Source organism: Leuciscus leuciscus (assembly GCF_965113295.1).
Source record: "Leuciscus leuciscus genome assembly, chromosome: 15".
Classification (NCBI taxonomy): Eukaryota; Metazoa; Chordata; class Actinopteri; order Cypriniformes; family Leuciscidae; genus Leuciscus; species Leuciscus leuciscus.
The window spans coordinates 38,058,187-38,074,912 of NC_138739.1; the positions used below are offsets into that span (position 1 = coordinate 38,058,187).

General features: G+C 44.5%; 1 long non-coding RNA gene across 1 annotated transcript in view; it reads left to right on the forward strand.

The window, feature by feature from the left end:
* Positions 1–3,436: 3,436 nt before the first annotated feature.
* The window catches only part of LOC309475250, a 394,252-nt gene continuing 380,962 nt past the window's right edge, over positions 3,437–16,726 (forward strand). Inside the window, exons 1-2 of the long non-coding RNA XR_014197578.1 lie at positions 3,437–3,650; positions 3,685–4,240. This is a non-coding gene — a long non-coding RNA (uncharacterized lncRNA). The remainder of the gene's footprint in view (positions 3,651–3,684; positions 4,241–16,726) is intronic.

Below are 16,726 nucleotides of genomic sequence, written 5' to 3' on the forward strand. Positions count from 1 at the left end.
TTTTAGTAGGTATTTTTCATACAGAGCTGCTAAGTGCGGGTGAAACATAAATATAAACATATTTGGGTTGTAACGTCGACACTATTCACATTCATACTTTAATTTTTGGTTCAACAGTGCCCACATTTTTCATTCTCTTCCTATAACTGTGCTTATTTAGTGTGATTTGGCAAGCAGTGTAATCTCCACTGTAATCTCAGCTGTCTGCACTGTCATAATACACCACTAGCACTCGCCTTCTTATCCATGATTGAAAAGCGTGTACAAGTAACAAATCGCCAAACTCTTTTCTTCGTCTGTATCTATGAAGAAAATCCCCAAATCCATCTTACTCATGCATGAGCCTTTAAATCCCCCCGCAATCTTTCCTGAGGGGCCAGGGAGGTTGTTTATGTGGGTGGCTTTGGCAAAATCACAGTATTCATTTGATTTAATGAAAACCTCAAGTTTTACGCCTCTAGCAAAGAGCACAGAATTTGGAGCATAATTGAACAATACAACAGCGTCTGTGAGAATAGCTGCCGTTCGTCAGCGTTAGAGTAATTAAGCGAAACTCCACCGCGGGGCAGCAGGTAAATAGCCTGGCCTTATACTCCAACACGCATTTAATTACTTTGCATGGATAAAATGCTTGTAAACTTGCATGAAATTTTTAAAACATGAGTGGTTTATGAGGTTTAGCCAATGCATTTGAGATGATTGTGAGTTCAAAGACCCCATGAAATTGCTTGACGAGCGCAGTTTCATTTTCTGTGTCAACGTAATCATTTGTGTGAAGACTGACAAAAATTGATATGTTGGTTTTGAAAAATTTGAATGCTATCTTTCAAGAAAAGTTTCAATTGTATGGCTATAACAATTTAATCTGGTGTAACAATCATGTAAAAAGTATATTACAGTAACCTTACAATAACCTTACAATAAGGTTTCATTTGTTAACATTAGCTAACTACATTGGTTAATATGAAAAATACATATACAGCATTTATTAATTTTAGTTAATGTTAATATCAACATTTGCTAATAAGTTTTTAGATCAAAAGTGATATCTGTTAACATTAGTTAATGCATTTTAAACTAACATGAACATGAAAGTTCTTATTAAACAAACGGTTAGTTATTGTTAGTTAATGCATTAACTTGTTAAAAAATGAGACCTTATTGTAAAGTGTTACCCATTTGCACTATTGATTACAATTGAGTGTACACATCTTAATAATTATTTTAAACAAATATATTAAATATAACAAATAAAAGGTAAAATGTATTTTTATCCTATTAATTATTCACTCAAATGAATCGTCATACCACATGACATTCCAAAATGTCACACCACATGACTGTCACATTCATGTTCTGTTTCTCTGTTTTGTTTAGTTTCCAGTCATATGTTGCGTCCCAACTCAGCAAACACAGAATGTTGGCACAACGTACCCAACCTTCTAACAACGTTTTAACAACATGGCCAAAAGGTTGCTATAACTACATTGTGTGGTGAAGATTGTTACAGCGTTGTCACAATGTTGAACCACCGTTCAGGGCCATTGCTTAAAGGGATACTTCAACTCTGGAAAGATGAATGTGTATTTAAAATGGGTCATTTATGTAGTAGAAATGTGAAAATATTTTTGAATTTGGAGCTTTCTAGACTGAGATAAGACAGAAAATGTATTTTTGGCTTATGTGGATGAAAGACAACAACTCCCAGAATGCACTTGCTTCGCTGCCCTAGGAGGCCACTCCCAAGCCATGCCTACCGGTAAGAGCGTGCAGTTAAACAACAAGGCTAAGCTACTAGTGAGTCTCCGTGATGACTCGAGTCTGCCCAGGATTTCGAGATCACCCAAAATGTCCGGAATTCGGCTTTTGCGTTCTACAGTCGCCATTCATTCAAGTTTACTGTGGCGAGCAGGACGAGGCTGAGGGGCGCGGGAGAATGGCGCGAGGCCGGTGGCGTGATTACTGATGAGCGACGGAGGTGCTGGAATTTTCTTAGCAATGTTAAAAAGCACATCAACCGATCACTGGTTTAGCGTTCATGTAAACACTTCATTCAGATTCACCAATCGGAATGAATTCAGTTAGATTGAAACAAAAGGTGTGCATGTAAACAATGAATGGCGACTGCAGAAAGCAAAAGCCGAATCCCGGACATTTTGGACGATCTCGACGGCCGGACATGTCTGGGAAAAAGAGGATGGTATTGGTAACCCCTACTACTCAGAGCTGCGTGTGTGCTTCAATTGTGTTTACGTGTTTGTTTTTGTTCTGTTTTTAATCTTTGTATCGTTTTTAAAACTTTTTAAGTGAAGATGATAAGTCTGTGGAAGTTAGTGTTCCTGATGCTGCTGATTAGCTGGGGATATGCGACCGTTTTGGTGAATGCCGGAGTTTTGGTGGAGAGCGTGCCAGTGATGACCAGGGAATTCCTGTTGGGTCTGCGTTCTAATGCCGGTTCTGTCGGCCCTGCCTGGGAAATTCCCGAAGAAATACTTCGGCCTTCTGCGAACACCCAGGAATCGAAAAGGAGAACAAGGAGGAAAAGCGGGAAGCGAGGTGGAGTTCGACGCAGAGAGCTCAAAGATTTACCCCGCTGCCTGGAATACTCTTAGGAAATGTACGCTCGCTTCGCCACAAACTTGATGAAATGCAAGTCAATGTGAGTTTTAAGTGAAGTTAAGTAAAATCCTGGATAGATGTTATGGTCCGATCCCGGGAGCATACAGGTCTCTGTACGTCTTTACCTCCTCTTGGTTCAGCTGATCATAATATGGTTTAACTGACTTCTGTATACATTCCAATTGTAAAGCAAGTGAAGAAAGAAATACGTTATGTGAAAGAATGGTCACCTTCTAATATTGAAGTTTTGAAGGGTTGTTTTGATTACACCGATTGGAATATGTTCTTGAACGCATGTTCTGATTTGAACGATCAGGTGGTTACCATTTCTAATTATATCACTTTCTGTGTTGATTCTGCTATACCTACAAAAAAGATCACTCTGTATCCTAATAACAAACCTTGGGTTACGAAGGAGTTAAAATGTATATTGAACATGAAGAAGGGAGTATTTATTGTGGGACTAATGAGGAGAAAAAACAGACAAATGGGGAAGTTAAAAGGGCAATTAAAATTGCAAAAAAAAATTACAAGAATAAGATAGAGTGTGTGTTCATGCAAGGTAATCTTAAAGCTGCCTGGAAAGGAATTAAGAATATGGCTGCAGTGAGTACATTAGTACCAAATCAACATGTACCAATTGGAAATTATGACACTGATCTAATTTTATCTAAAGAGTTTAATGATTTTTTTTCTCGTTTGGATACATCCTCTGTTGTTGATGAGATAACTTTTAAAGAGATCTTGAGTTTTTCTAATAATTTTAAAATTAATCCATTTAACATATCAAGACAGTTGAAGGCCACACCGCTTAAAGGGTAACTAAACCAACTTTTTTTAGTTAATGATCTGTAAGAATGGGGCTTTGTTAGTGTTGTTCATTGATTCAAGTAACTTTTTTGACATTTGGGTATAAAGTGTTTTAATTCTACAATATGTGGTGTAAAAACGTCTGAGTGCTGCCCTCTTAAGGTTGAACGGTGGCTACTGCAGTTGAATTTTCCTATTGGATGTTTGCGGTACTACGTGACGTAAGCGGTACTACGTGATGTAAGCAGGTTCCAGCTCACCACGCCCCTGGTACGAGCTCACCACGCCCTCGGTATGAGCTAGCGTAGATTTATCTGTATTTAGTACAGTGGTCAGGAGGGTACGTAGGTGTAGTGTTGCTGGTTGCAACAGCACTGCTGGACTGCATAGCTTTCCAGCAGACTTGGAAATTAGGCACCAGTGGTTGCATGCACTTGGCCTGAAAGACCGTGAGTGTGAAACCTGCATTTTACACGGAATTGCTTTTCCAACGCAATAGAGGTGGAAATGGGCTTCTCCACACAGCTCGCGCTGAAAAGCGACTGCTCCTCCTGCATGGACTCCACCACCGCATCGGCGTCTTGATGTGAGTGATCATATATATTTTAATCACAATTTATGGTTAGGCTAAAGTTAATCCTCTGGGGTCGACAAACGCGCCGGCGCATTTTGCTGGATTTTTTCACATAGCGGCAAAATATGAAAATGCCTATAGAGAGCGCGCGCTATTGACATCAGCTCGATAAAACTCATCAGATGCATGTACTTTACGTCGTCTTGCGACCCTGTGAGTCACTCTCCATTTTAGAGAGTCTGACAGCAGGTCTCAGGTGCACGCCCCGCTCACGGTTCGTCCCCTCTATCTCCGCTGGGGTCTGCCCACTTTTCTAGCATTTTTCAAATATTGCCAGTGGTTGGAGTCAGGCTCTGACCAGGGGTTTAGTTACCCTTTAATAAGGCCCTAGGCCCAGACGGTATATGTGGCAGAACACTGAGATACTGCGCCGCCGATCAGCTCAGTGGAGTTCTCCACTTACTTTTTCAGTCGTCCTTAGATCAAGGGTTGGTACCTGATTTGTGGAAAAGTTCGATTATTGTACCAATACCTAAAAAACCTAAACCAGATTCTTTGAACGACTACCGTCCTATTGCCTTGACCTCTTTGGTTATGAAGGTTTTTGAAAAAGAGATCAAGAGGTGTATAATGACAGTTGCTGAACCACTCCATTGCAGTTTGCATATCGCGCTAGAAGAGGCGTAGATGATGCAAAAGTGTTTTTGCTAAATACTCTTAGTCGTCATCTGGAAAATAGTGGGGCTTTTGCCCGGCTTTTGTTTGTGGACTTCTCATCTGCATTTCATCTTTTGCAACCTGTTATGTTAGGGCAAAAACGTTTTAGTCAGTTTAATTTTGATCATGGTTTAGTTTTATGGATCATTATTTTTTTAACAGAAAGGCAACAGAGGGTTAGGATTAATGGGGTGTTATCAGATATTGTAAATCTCTCCACAGGTACACCTCAAGGATGTGTGCTTTCTCCTAACTTGTTTATATTGTATACAAATGACTGTCAGAGTTTACAAGATAATAGTTATTTGGTTAAAGGGATAGTTCACTTTGAAATTAATTTTTGGTATGTTTTAGCTTACCTCAAGGGCATCCAAGATGTAGTTGTCTTTTTTTCCACAGTAGTTTCAATTTTGATATTTTTAGGTCAAACCGTTCTTGTCTGTCAGTCATATAATGCAGGTCGATGGTCACTGTCTCAAAGAGCAAACACAGAGTCCAAATTAAACAATTCCCCATCGTAAGTACACATTGATGGCCTAAGACACGAAACGAGCGGTTTGTGTGAGAAAACAAACAGTATTTATATCGTTTTTACCACTTATACGCAGCCATGTCCAAGTGATCTGATCTGACGTCTACGCAGACTGGTGCATAGATATATACACTAGATGTCGCCTTAAAGACATTCGTTCCAATGAACTGCCGTAGACAAGGCGACATCTAGTGTGTATATATCTATGCACCAGTCTGCGTAGACGTCAGATCAGATCACTTGGACATGGCTGTGTATAAGTGGTAAAAACGATATAAATACTGTTCGTTTTCTCACACAAACTGCTCGTTTCGTGTCTTAGGCCATCAATGTGTACTTACGATGGGGAATTGTTTCATTTGGACGACGGGGAATTGTTTTAATTTGGACTCTGTGCATGCTCTTTGAGACAGTGACCATCGACCTGCATTATATGACTGACAGACAAGAATGGTTTGACCTAAAAATATCAAAATTGAAACTACTGCGGAAAAAAAGACACCTACATCTTGGATGCCCTTGAGGTAAGCTAAAACATACCAAAATTTATTTCAAAGTGAACTATCCCTTTAAATATGCGGATGGTACTGTGTTGCTTTCCTTGCTTTCATATTCAGATCAGGAATATGGTTCTGTTTTGTACAATTTTATTTCTTGGTGTAGTAGTATGAAACTAGATCTGAATGTTTCAAAAACTAAAGAGATGATAATTAATTTTAGTAGGAGAACATTGGCACTTCAACCTATTGTCATTAATGGCACACATGTGGAGGAAGTAGAGCAATATAAGTACCTAGGAACGTTTTTTTGATAACAAGTTAAAGTTTGACCAAAATTCTGATGCAATTATCAAAAAGTCACACCAAAGACTGTTCGTGCTGAGAAAGCTTAATTCTTTTAATGTACAGAGAGTTGTTCTTAAGTCATTTTATAATTCATTTGTTGAAAGTATTCTGTCTTTTTCTTTTATTTGTTGGTTTTCATCATTGTCTATAAAGAACAAAAATCGGTTGCAGAGTATTGTTAACATGTGCTCTAAAATTATGGGTCTTCCCTTACGAAGCCTTACATCTTATTACAAACAGCAGGTGCTGAGGATGGCTCATAAAATAATAGGAGATAGTACACACCCGCTACATTTGGACTTTGAGTGGATGCCCCTGGGGCGACGTCTACGGGCAATTAAATGTTCAACAAATCGCTATCAATTTACTTTTCTGCCTGAAGCAATACGTCTATGTAATAAATGTAGGTGATTTTTTAGATTTTTTATGTATTTATGTATTTATATGTATGAGATCAGTGTTTTATGTGAGGCACCATGTAAGCTCAAACTAATTGCCCCACGGGGATAAATAATAATAATAGTTTTGACAACACAATGAGCCCAACGGGTGGTTGAAATTTATAAGACTGATTTTCGCGCTTCGGGGCAGTGACGAGTACATATGTAGTCCAGTGGTTGTCCAGACACCCTAGGCACAACCTCAATGGCAATGGCCAATGGCTCTGAACGCGTTGGTTTAATGTCAACATTGTGACAACGCTGTAACAACCTTCACCACACAACGTAGTTATAGCAACCTTTTGGCCATGTTGTTAAAACGTTGTTAGAAGGTTGGGTATGTTGTGCCAACGTTCTGTGTTTGCTGGGTATTGCATCTGCAGCAGCATTGTAAACTTTTGTAAAGATACGTTTAGCCATTAACTTTTAAATGCATCATTAGCCTATATACAGTCTCCGCATGAAAGACCCCCGACTGGCAGATGAACATGCTACTAGATTTCTCTCCAAAACGGTAGGAAATTCAATTAGATTGAATGGAGGATTTTAACTGTGACAAGATGATTGACAGGGCAGTTTACGGTGATAGGATGTACGCGACAGATCTGTCCGTTAAGATGACGAAGTAGTATGTCCCAAAGCTTGCCTACTCTTTTGCTACACACTCAAAAGTATGTAGGCTACTTTTTCTTCACAGAGTACATGCTTTTAGGGCGTAGTATAAGTAGGCGAATTGGGACGCAGCAATAGTTTTCATGGTCACCATTGGCTGGGTTCTAGTCATTCATTAGTTGGCATGTTTTCTCATTAGTTCTCACCTGTTCCCTTTTCGTTGATTGTCATCCTCCTGTGCATGTAAGCCCTCAGTGTCTTCAGTTCATTGTCTTGTGTTAACTTTATGTGGTGTGTTGTAATCTTCGTCTCGCTGTTTATTAAAATCTCGTATTATTGTTTATTCTCTGTTACGCATCGTCTTTTGATTTTAACTATACATGCAACTGATGTATCACGGCTCACCTTTCACTGTCTGCCCTGTTGAGGAAGACCTCGCCAGCCTCAATCCTGACCCAGAGAGAGCAGGCTGTTTGCGTCCCGGGGCCGAGCACAGGTATGTGAGCCAGCAACAGCGTCCATCATGGCATGAATTGGAGCCTCACCCACACTCCTGAGGCTGAGGTGCACAATGAAAGCTCGAGCTCAACTGATTTAATACTGGATTAGGATTCATTGTGTGATGAGCTGGATGATGAGATGCTTACTGGTCTTCAGTCACCACCACTGGTCCCATCCAGTTCCATGTGTTTTAGTCATCGCTTGATATGCCCAGTTCAAGACATCCAAAGGCGGGCAAACACTGTGCAATGTCTATGCGATTTCAGCAAGGTTTCCAACTCACACTGAACGAGTAGATCTCATGCGATCGATGTAAAGCCAAACCTCGAACTATGTGCTCACACTATACGAGCTGCGACTTGGCTGTTCACACTACACGTGTGAAATATGCGCAATATTGTCAAAACAAGCATCAGCTATCAATATCAAGAGTATTTAGCATTTCCAATTTATGTATTCAATTATTATTACTATTGTTATTAAGGAAGCTACTTTTAAATTGCTAGGCTATTATAATTAATTTGCCACTCAATAATTTCATAGCGACATGCCGTGAAGATTACATGGAAGCTAAACCTCCTCATTGAAAATTGTCTAAACATATTTAGGTCGATTACAATGAATTATAGGCCTATGATTAAAATTATTGACAGTATATAACATGTCCGAACACTGCAATAATCACCCATCCTTAAAAATTAAAAACAGCTTTATTTCAAAAACGGACATGAACATGTATTGTATGAACAGATGCATTGTGTCATTTTAATTTGGGGGGGAACGCCACGAACGCCATGTCACTGACTCTGACACAATATCTGCTCTTTATCAACTTTTTTCAGTATACTACAGTTGTTATTGTTAATTCAAACTTACAATGTTACATTTTTTTTTTTTTTTTTTTACTTTTTTTTTTTTACTAAAAACTTAAAGTTGGAAAAATAAAATATATGAATTGTTGCCTTGGCATCTAACTGATATAAAATAAGTTTAAGTTGTTAAGAATTACTAAAAACCTAATGAAAATAAATTACAGCTAAATAGAATTGAACTAATAAACTACAAACACACATACATTTACATTTAGTCATTTAGCAGACGCTTTTATCCAAAGCGACTTACAAATTAGGACTAATTGAAGCGAGTCATCATAAAGAGGCAAAAAACAACAACAACACAAGAAGTGCTCAAAATACGAAGTTCAGGTATTATTCAGAGTAGCATAAGCCTGATAAGTGATGTTTCAAAGGGAAAAACATCGGGGTTTTTTTTATTAATTTTTTTATGAGGATAAGTGCTCACGGAAGAGATGGGTTTTTAGCTGTCTTTTGAATGTTGTCAGGGATTCTGCATTCCGGATGAGGGTGGGGAGAGCGTTCCACCAGCATGGAACTGTGAATGAGAATGTTCTGGAAAGTGATTTTGTGGCTTTCTGTGATGGAACCACGAGACGTCGCTCGTTGACCGATCGTAGGTGTCTGGTAGGGATGTAGACTCGTAGTAGTGAGTGAAAGTAGGAGGGAGCTGAGCCTGTGATGGATCTGTAAGCAAGCGTCAATGCCTTGAACTTGATGCGAGCAGCGAGAGGTAGCCAGTGTAGAGAGATGAACAGAGGAGTGACGTGGGCCCTTTTGGGCTCGTTGAAGACAAGACGAGCTGCAGCATTCTGTAATACATACTGTAACAAAATGACTAAAAGCTAATTCAAAATATGAATAAATACTACAATAGTAAATATATAATACTTTGATGACCTCAAAGCTAACAGGCATTGACTAACACCCACAAAACTGCCTATTTTTTATTTCTTGAGGTCTTTAATAAGCTCTGGCAGACCTAGGTGTAAATTCCTGCACTGGCACAAGAGGAAGTTGGTTTCAGGAAAGCAAAGAGTATTTACCATTTTTTCCGTTATGAAGCAGTTACATGCTTTTATGATTCTGCTCATTGGCACCAGCTGTTCGACAATCTGTTCTTTTCCAGACAAGTGCCGTTGTGTTTATTTATTTATCCGCAAACCAAATTGAGGCCTACGAGGTCTGCTTGGAAACCTGTCGTCCGTTCAAATAAGTGTGGCGTCCTGTGTCTGACGCTGACGTTGATGGATCGCCATCAATCGGATTAGGGCTCTGATATTCCATTATCGAGTCAAGAACTGGGGACGCAAATTTGATCAAGCGAGTCGCAAGACTGTACAGTGAATGCACACTGAGACCATGACTGGCTCGATTATGAAACCTGGCTCCATAGAAAAACTGAGGTGCGTTCGATATACCGTCATTATCTGTGTGACCATGTGGAATATTCATGACTGTATGTGTTCAGATGTACATGATTCATTTCCTACCAGAGCATATGCTTACCAAATCCATGTGTTTTATGTCTAACTATATTTATTCCCCAGCAGTTCTTAAATATCATAAATGATGTACGTTCATGAACTGAAATACATTGGAAAAACTGCAACATCTAATCACTCTTGTGCTTTCATATACATACAGTCACATATCATCCACAATCCGCATATTGCAGCATCTTTGAGACCTTAAAGCGCTGCAATATGCCACAGTTTTTCAGTTTTTTTTTTTTTTTGTGAGGCATATTTTACATGATCATTATGGTTCATTTATAATCATCATGTCTGCACAATGTGACTAGGTGGTTTCTCTAAATGATAAGTTGCTGGTTACAAAAGAGAGAGAGAAAAAAAACGGCTTAAAAACAAGTTAAATAGCATTTTCACACATTAATAGGTTTTTAAAGAAATTATGCAAATTAAAATGAAATAAAGTGGGAAAATGTGTTCCATTTTATAAATAAAGTATACATTTATTTCAGCTCTCTCATTGTAAGTGATAATTGTAGCTATTTGTTTAGAAAAATCACTATGTGAAAAAAAAAAAGGTTAATGGGAAAGGCAAAATGCTTAGATTTCCATGTATTAATTTAGGTGTAAAACATGCTAATCTTTTTTATTGTTAAAGATAATTGCATATATTTTCCCCCCTGCACATACACATTTTTGCAACTCAAGCCTGTGGTTGCATTTCTGTAAATGTTCAGTTCTAAGATATCATGTTGCTTTTTCCACGATTCGCAGCACTTTCAAATTGAAATATGCAGTGGGTGGCGCTGAAACCGTGTTTCATTTTCTTTGAAATAGATGAATGTGCATGTGGACACTATTTATGACGTTGGTGGTTGTACATATCACGGCAGTTCGAAAATGAAATGTTCGTGGAGTGGCACTAAAAGGTTAATGCTCCATCGTGTTTGAGAATAACGCACCACCCACACTAAACCTTACCGATAATGAAAAACAAAATGTTGCTGAAGAAATCATTCTATTTTAGATTGTTGCTTCAAATCTTTGAACTCTTTTATCATGTTTCACAGGACTCTCTCCACATCACAGATGCAATACTGTACCAGGTGAGTTCTCTTACGAGAGGAAACGAGTACTGCGTAATATCTTACGCTAGGGGGAAATCTCTTTTCCGCGAGATACTGAAGCCAAAAAATTATCCTTAATTTTGAAATAATGTAAAACGCGTTGCGGCAGCATGCAGACATAGGCGAGACAGCTCGCGCGCCTATTGGCTGCCCTGCGGCAACTGCAGCAGCCTATCGATAAGGCCCTATCGTGACGTCATCACCAATGGGGGCGCTTCGCGCCCCATACGTCACGTCCCGCCGAAACGGGCGTGGCCTGGGGCTATAAATATAGCATCGAAAGGCTAGCTTACCGATTTTTCATCTCTTCAGCGGAGCTCACGCATCGCTGGATCCAGAGAGAAGAAGCCGCGCCGTGGAAACAGCATTTCAGCGGGACGAGTTCGGTACCTGGAGTCGCTGGCCGCGCCGCCTTCAACCACCGTTCCTGCTACGCTATCCGGCGTTATATCCTTTCATTGCTTTGTGTGTGTTCGCCGCCGCGACTCACACTCCCTTTCTAAAAGAGCAGAGCGTCTTTTTCAAGATGTCTCGTCCATCCTGTGGCTCGTGCCGAGCCCCACTCAGCGACGGGGACCGCCATGTCATCTGCGTTTCCTGCCTGGGTGAAGGACATGCGGCTCTAGCGCTCGCTGACGGCGGATGCCCTCACTGCGAGCTTATGCCTATGGCGACTCTGAGGACTCGCATGGCAACTTTCCACGAGCCTGCACCCCCCGCTTCGACGCCGCGCCGTAAAAAGCGCCGTGCTCAGCGGATCCCTGAGCCTCCCACCGAGAAAAGCTCGCCGGTGCGCCTGCCAGCTTCGCCGTCTGCTTCTCTCGAGTCTCTCACTCCCGGACAGTGGCCGCCGCTGGCCGCCGCTTCCGCCGGAGATGACAAGGAAGAAGCGGCAGTTTTCGAGGAGGACAACTGCTCTATCCTGGCTTCGGACAGCGAGGATTGGGCGAGCTCTGTGGACCTCGCCCCTTCTTCTGCCCGCGAGTCGTCAGGAAAACGGGCCAGCATTGAAGCTGAGCTGATGCGTCTGCTCACACAGGCCACAGAGAGCCTCGGCCTCGAGTGGTCCGCGCCCGCCGAGCCTACACGCAACCGTCTGGACGGCTGTTTTCTGCAAGGGGACCGCGTTTCCACGCCCTCAAGACCCGCCCCGTTTCTTCCTGAGCTTCATGAAGAACTGGCAAAGTCTTGGAGCGCCCCTTTTTCAGCCAGGCTACGTTCCTCTGCTTCGGCGGCATTCTCCGTGGTGGACGGTGCCAAAGACAGAGGATACCTCGCTCTCCCTCTAGTGGAGGAGGCGGTAGCAGCCCATCTTTGCCCGCCCTCTGCTGGACGGCGGACTAAGACGGCGCTACCTTCAAAAGCCTGCCGCGCTACTTCCACCCTGCACAGTCGCGCTTACACCGCCGCTGGGCAGGCTGCATCAGCGCTACACACTATGGCCACTCTCCAGATCTTCCAAGCTAACCTTCTCCGAAAGCTGGACGAGGAAGGCACGGAAGCAATCAACGTGGCGGATTTAAGGAGCGCTACGGACCTCGCACTCCGCGCTACGAAATCCGCTGCACAGGCCATAGGGCGGAACATGGCCTCTCTCACCGTTGCTGAGAGACACCTCTGGCTGACGCTTTCAGAAATGCCGGACTCGGAGCGCTCTGTGTTCCTCGACGCCCCCGTTTCTGCTACTGGCCTCTTTGGATCGTCCGTCAAAGATTTCGCGGACAGATTCGCTGAGGTACAAAAGACGTCGCAGGCCATGAAGCACTTTTTGCCAAAGCGCTCTAGCTCCGCATCAGGCCGCTCTAAACAGCCGTCTGCTCGCAGCTCGCAGCCACCGCCCCCCGCCGCCGCTTCACAGCGTCGACAGGCCCGGGACCAGAGACCACGCTCTCGCTCTGCCGGCCGCCGCCCCCCACAGCGTGGGACTCGGCCGAAGGTTGAGATGAAGCCCGAGGCCTCAAAGTCTTCCTAGCCAGCTTAGGAAAACGACGGTGTCCAAGCCCCGCTGCGGCCGGGTTTCCACCAAAACTTCCCGCTCGTCCAGTTCCATTACATGCGACTGTTCCAGTGTACTCTGCAGTAAACAAGTCGGTTGCATTACCCGCTTGCCTGTACACAAACGCCGTTTTCACGGCGACCCAGATAAATCCTGTAAAGAGCGTATTTTCTGGTATTCCGGCCACGGCCGACGGTGTTATGAGTGTAGTAAAAATGCCCACTGCCCAGTGCCCATTCCTACACACAGACACAGCCCGCCCCACAGGGCTCGCGCACATAAAATCGACTCATGTCGATTGCGCACAGAATGTAGTGAACGTGCCCACGTCCCAGTGCCCACAAACACTACACGCTGCATGTCTCTTGGTTTCTGTAAAAACGAAACCAACACACATACAACCGACTCAGGTCGATGGTGTTTTCAGTGCAAATGTGCCCGCTGTCCTGCGCCCACATTCACTCACAGACATGACGAATCCCTCGGTTTCCCCCACGCTCGCCGTCTCTCAGCTACCTGCCGTGAGAGAGCCGAGCGCGGGCGGACCGCCCGCTGTGATCAAAACACTCCCCGCCTCGAGCGCTGCAAATGCGGTGTCTATAATACAGCATACCGAAGCTCCCCGGTCACCACTATGTCACGACCAGAGCTCCAATCTCATTCAACCCTTAGCTATGCACGCACATGCGTGGGCAAAGCTTCCCGGTGTATCAGAATGGGTGCTGAACATTATAAAAAGAGGCTATTCGCTACAGTTCGCTCGACGTCCCCGCCGTTGTGCGGTGCGAGTCGAAACCACGGTAGAAAAGGAAGTAGCAAGTGTACTTCGTACCGAAATTGCGAAGCTGTTGAGCAAAGGGGCAATAGAGCCTTTATCTCAAGCTCAGAGCGAAGGGGGGCTATACAGCAGATATTTTCTGGTTCCGAAAAAAGACGGGGGTCTCAGACCCATTCTAGATCTAAGACAACTGAACGTAGCGCTTTCAAAACGCAGGTTCAGAATGCTCACAACCAAGAAAATCCTCGCGCAAATTCGCCACGGGGACTGGTTTGTGTCAATAGATCTGAAAGACGCGTATTTCCAAATACAAATAGCGTCACGTCACAGGCGATTTTTGAGATTCGCCTTCGAGGGCCAGGCTTATCAATACACAGTCCTACCGTTTGGCCTGTCCCTAGCACCCCGTACATTCACGAAGTGCATGGACGCAGCCCTCGCTCCCCTGAAACTTCGGGGAATGCGAGTTTTGAACTACTTGGACGATTGGCTGGTTCTAGCTCAGTCACATACGGAGCTCATAGAACACAGAACCATTTTACTCGAACATCTCGAGAATCTGGGTCTCAAAGTCAACTGGGCGAAAAGTTCACTGTCTCCCAGTCAGAGAATATCTTTCCTGGGCACAGAACTGGACTCGCTGTCAATGACAGCTCAAATATCGCTACAGCGCAGATTGACTATTCAGCGCATGACAGAAACCTTCCGCCGCGGCACTATAGTCCCGCTAAAGAAGTTTCAAAGGATGCTCGGTCTCATGGCAGCAGCATCCACAGTTCTCCAGCTGGGTCTGCTTCGCATGCGCCCACTGCAGTTCTGGCTACAAGCGCAAGTACCGCGTCGAGCATGGACTTCAGGTCTCTTTCGTCTCAAGGTCGATCAGGAATGCGTCTCAGCACTGATACCCTGGAGAGCGACCGACTGGTACCAGTCAGGTGTAAGCCTGGGGACTTCCTCGAGTGTGAAGGTGGTGTCCACGGACGCCTCCACCTCGGGATGGGGAGCACTGCTCGAGGGCAGACCGTTTTTTGGCCAGTGGTCAGAACGGGAAAAGCTTCTGCACATAAACTGCCTGGAAATGATGGCAGTCGACAACGCGCTGAGGCGCTTTCGTCCCCAAATAGCAGGACACCACGTCTTGGTCCGCTCGGACAACATGTCAGTGGTAGCCTACATAAATCGCCAGGGAGGCATCACATCCCGAAACCTATACAGGTTAGCGAAACGCCTCCTGGTATGGGCTCAGCACAATTTGCGCTCGCTCAGAGCAGCGCATGTGCCTGGCCACCTGAATGTGGGACCAGACAGACTGTCCAGGAACAATGTTCCAGCAGGAGAATGGTCACTGCATCCGCAGACAGTCCAACTGCTGTGGCAGACATTCGGCAGAGCAAAGATAGACCTGTTTGCGTCTCAAGAAAACGCTCACTGCCCGGAATTTTTCTCAAAGAGCAGGGATGCGCTGGCCCACGTCTGGCCCCGCTGCCCGCTCTATGCCTTTCCCCCCATCACGCTCATACCTCAGGTATTAGAGCGGATCAGGGAAAGCAGATGCTCAGTGTTACTGGTTGCTCCGTTCTGGAAGAACCAGGCTTGGTTCCCAGTTCTTATGCAGCTGACGAGCACTGCCCCATGGCCAATACCAGTGAGGAGGGACCTCCTCTCTCAAGCCAGGGGCTCGATCTGGCATCCTCGCCCGGAGCTTTGGTCCCTACATGCGTGGGCCATCAACGGGTACCCTCTGATATCCCAGAGGGAGTGTTAAACACGATCATGCAGGCTAGAGCTCCCTCTACGAGACGGCTCTATTCCTCAAAATGGTCAGTGTTCTCCAGCTGGTGCACAGCACGCGGCTTTTCACCCCTGGACTGTGGAGTGACGGAGGTTCTCTCCTTCCTACAAGAGCTACTGGATGAAGGCAGAGCCCCATCCACGCTCAAAGTCTATGTGGCGGCTATAGCAGCGTTTTCCAAACCAACGCTTGGTCAGTCACTAGGAAGGAACGATCTGGTCATTCGGTTCCTTAGAGGAGCTAAGAGGTTAAATCCTCCCAGACCTCCCTCAGTCCCCATATGGGACCTTTCTACGGTCTTGGAGGCCATGAAGGGTGCCCCATTTGAGCCTATCCAGTCAGTAGATATCAAACACTTGTCTTTCAAAACGGTGTTTCTTCTGGCTCTCGCTTCAGTGAAGCGCATAGGGGACTTACAAGCGCTCTCAGTGAGCGCGACGTGTATGGAGTTTGGGCCAAATGACTCGAAAGTCATACTCAAACCAAGGCACGGGTACGTCCCAAAATCCCTCAATACACCGTTCAGGGCCCAGGTAATTTCCCTGTCTGCCCTGCCGGTCTCTAACGAGGAGAAGGACGCCAGCTTCCTTTGCCCAGTCAGGGCGCTAAGGGCTTATGTGTCCCGCACGTCTGTTTTCAGACAGACGGAGCAGCTCTTTGTTTCACTCTACGGACGTTCTAAGGGACTCGCCGTTTCGAAACAGAGCCTATCCAGATGGATAGTCGATGCTATAGCGCTGGCTTACACCTCTAAGGGCTTGCAGTGCCCATTGGGTGTCAGAGCGCACTCCACGAGAGGCGTGGCCTCGTCGTGGGCTTGGTCTAGTGGGATTGCCTTGCAAGATATCTGTATGGCGGCAGGCTGGGCCTCCCCGTCTACATTTATAAGGTTTTATAACCTAGAGGTTCCCGCTCTGCAAGCTAAGCTGCTTTCAGTCTAGAAATCGGTACTGTCTGCCCCGAGTACGTCCGGCCCAGAATACCAAAATAGCGCGAGCAACGCTCGTTTAGATCGCGCAGCTCTATGGGCAATGTGTAAGACCCACTATATTCATCA